The sequence below is a fragment of the Astyanax mexicanus genome, unplaced genomic scaffold, assembly GCF_023375975.1.
Source record: "Astyanax mexicanus isolate ESR-SI-001 unplaced genomic scaffold, AstMex3_surface scaffold_37, whole genome shotgun sequence".
Classification (NCBI taxonomy): domain Eukaryota; kingdom Metazoa; phylum Chordata; class Actinopteri; order Characiformes; family Acestrorhamphidae; genus Astyanax; species Astyanax mexicanus.
The window spans coordinates 2522501-2525000 of NW_026040047.1; the positions used below are offsets into that span (position 1 = coordinate 2522501).

Genomic DNA, 2500 nt, shown 5'->3' on the forward strand with positions numbered 1-2500 from the left:
TACAGCACCTGGTATTCCCAGCTGGTCTCCCATCCAAGTACTTACCAGACCAAACCCTGCTTAGCTTCCGAGATCAGACAAGACCGTAAGCCATTGCAGAACTCTCATCAAGACTACTAATGCAACTTCATCTATGTTTGGTTTCAGATAACAAACTAGTAATGTATAACAAGACCATGGTAATAGAAGCAAGAGGGGAAAAGCTTACAGCACCTGGTATTCCCAGGTGGTCTTCCATCCAAGTACTAACCAGGGCAAACCCTGCTTAGTTTCCGAGATCAGACGAGATTGGGCGTTCTCAGGGTAGTGTGACTGTAAGCGATTGCAACACTCTCATCAAGACTATTTATGCAACTTCATCTATGTTGGGTTTCAGATAACACTCTAGTAACATATAACAAGACCATGGTCATAAATCAAGAGGGGAAAAGCTTACAGCACCTGGTATTCCCATGTGGTCTCCCATCCAAGTACTAACCAGGCCAAACCCTGCTTAGCTTCCGAGATCAGACGAGATCGGGCGTTCTCAGCGTAGTGTGATTGTAAGCGATTGCAGAACTATCATCCAGACTACTTATGCGACTTCATCTATGTTCGGTTTCAAATAACACACTAGTAACGTATAACTAGACCATGGTCATAGAAGCATGAGGGGAAAAGCTTACAGCACCTGGTATTCCCAGGTGGTCTCCCATCCAAGTACTAACCAGGCCAACCCCTGAGTAGCTTCTGAGATCAGACGAGATCGGTCGTTCTCAGGGTAGTGCGACCTTAAGCAATTGCTGACCTCTCATCAAGACTACTTATGCGACTTCATCTATGTTGGGTTTCAGATAATACACTAGTAATGTATAACAAGACCATGGTCATAAATCAAGAGGGGAAAAGCTTACAGCACCTGGTATTCCCAGGTGGTCTTCCATCCAAGTACTAACCAGGCCAAACCCTGCTTAGTTTCCGAGATCAGACGAGATCGGGCGTTCTCAGGGTAGAGTGACCGTAAGCGATTGCTGACCTCTCATCAAGACTTCTTATGCGACTTCATCTATGTTGGGTTTCAGACAATACACTAGTAATGTATAACAAGACCATTGTCACAGAAGCAAGAGGGGAAAAGCTTACAGCACCTGGTATTCCCAGGTGGTCTCCCATCCAAGTACTAACCAGGCCAAACCCTGCTTAGCTTCCGAGATCAGACGAGATCTGGCGTTCTCAGGGTAGTGTGACCGTAAGCGATTGCTGACTTCTCATCAAGACTACTTATGCGACTTCATCTATGTTAGGTTTCAGATAATAGACTAGTAATGTATAACAAGACCATGGTCACAGAAGCAAGAGGGGAAAAGCTTAAAGCACCTGGTATTACCAGGTGGTCTTCCATCCAAGTACTAACCAGGGCAAACCCTGCTTAGCTTCCGAGATCAGACGAGATCGAGCGTTTTCAGGGTAGTATGACCGTAAGCGATTGCAGAACTCTCATCAAGACTATTTATGCGACTTCATCTATGTTGGGTTTCAGATAACACTCTAGTAACGTATAACAAGACCATGGTCATAAATCAAGAGGGGAAAAGCTTAGAGCACCTGGTATTCCCAGGTGGTCTCCCATCCAAGTACTAACCAGGCCAAACCCTGCTTAGCTTCCGAGATCAGACGAGATCGGGCGTTCTCAGGGTAGTGTGACCGTAAGCGATTGCTGACCTCTCATCAAGACTATTTATGTGACTTCATCTATGTTGGGTTTCAGATAACACTCCAGTAACGTATAACAAGACCATGGTCATAAATCAAGAGGGGAAAAGCTTACAGCACCTGGTATTCCCAGGTGGTCTTCCATCCAAGTACTAACCAGGGCAAACCCTGCTTAGTTTCCGAGATCAGACGAGATCGGGCGTTCTCAGGGTAGTGTGACCGTAAGCCATTGCAGAGCTCTCATCAAGACTACTTATGCAACTTCATCTATGTAGGGTTTCAGATAACAAACTAGTAATGTATAACAAGACCATGGTAATAGAAGCAAGAGGGGAAAAGCTTACAGCACCTGGTATTCCCAGGTGGTGTTCCATCCAAGTACTAACCAGGGCAAACCCTGCTTAGCTTCCGAGATCAGACGAGATCGAGCGTTTTCAGGGTAGTATGACTGTAAGCGATTGCAGAAATCTCATCAAGACTATTTATGCGACTTCATCTATGTTGGGTTTCAGATAAGACTCTAGTAACGTATAACAAGACCATGGTCATAAATCAAGAGGGGAAAAGCTTACAGCACCTGGTATTCCCAGGTGGTCTCCCATCCAAGTACTAACCAGGCCAAACCCCGCTTAGCTTCCGAGATCAGACGAAATCGGGCGTTCTCAGGGTAGTGTGACCGTAAGCGATTGCAAAACTGTCATCAAGACTACTTATGCGACTTCATCTATGTTGGGTTTCAGATAATACACTAGTAATGTATAACAAGACCATGGTCACAGAAGCAAGAGGGGAAAAGCTTACAGCACCT

At 45.3% G+C, this 2500-nt stretch overlaps 6 non-coding genes and 5 pseudogenes across 6 annotated transcripts; all 11 read right to left on the minus strand.

Moving 5' to 3' along the window:
- Nucleotides 1-201: 201 nt before the first annotated feature.
- Nucleotides 202-320, minus strand: LOC125793529 (5S ribosomal RNA; annotated as a pseudogene).
- Nucleotides 321-429: 109 nt separating this feature from the next.
- LOC125793458 (5S ribosomal RNA) lies at nucleotides 430-548 on the minus strand. The gene has a single exon (XR_007433042.1). It is a non-coding gene; the product is annotated as a 5S ribosomal RNA (ribosomal RNA).
- A 110-nt stretch (nucleotides 549-658) lies between these two features.
- LOC125793572 (5S ribosomal RNA) lies at nucleotides 659-777 on the minus strand (annotated as a pseudogene).
- Nucleotides 778-886: 109 nt separating this feature from the next.
- Nucleotides 887-1005, minus strand: LOC125793494 (5S ribosomal RNA). Its single transcript, XR_007433079.1, has one exon. It is a non-coding gene; the product is annotated as a 5S ribosomal RNA (ribosomal RNA).
- Nucleotides 1006-1115: 110 nt separating this feature from the next.
- On the minus strand, nucleotides 1116-1234 carry LOC125793246 (5S ribosomal RNA). The gene has a single exon (XR_007432830.1). It is a non-coding gene; the product is annotated as a 5S ribosomal RNA (ribosomal RNA).
- A 110-nt stretch (nucleotides 1235-1344) lies between these two features.
- On the minus strand, nucleotides 1345-1463 carry LOC125793526 (5S ribosomal RNA; annotated as a pseudogene).
- Nucleotides 1464-1572: 109 nt separating this feature from the next.
- On the minus strand, nucleotides 1573-1691 carry LOC125793377 (5S ribosomal RNA). Its single transcript, XR_007432961.1, has one exon. It is a non-coding gene; the product is annotated as a 5S ribosomal RNA (ribosomal RNA).
- Nucleotides 1692-1800: 109 nt separating this feature from the next.
- LOC125793512 (5S ribosomal RNA) lies at nucleotides 1801-1919 on the minus strand (annotated as a pseudogene).
- A 110-nt stretch (nucleotides 1920-2029) lies between these two features.
- LOC125793455 (5S ribosomal RNA) lies at nucleotides 2030-2148 on the minus strand. Its single transcript, XR_007433039.1, has one exon. It is a non-coding gene; the product is annotated as a 5S ribosomal RNA (ribosomal RNA).
- Nucleotides 2149-2257: 109 nt separating this feature from the next.
- Nucleotides 2258-2376, minus strand: LOC125793244 (5S ribosomal RNA). Its single transcript, XR_007432828.1, has one exon. It is a non-coding gene; the product is annotated as a 5S ribosomal RNA (ribosomal RNA).
- Nucleotides 2377-2486: 110 nt separating this feature from the next.
- LOC125793521 (5S ribosomal RNA) overlaps nucleotides 2487-2500 on the minus strand; it is a 119-nt pseudogene continuing 105 nt past the window's right edge.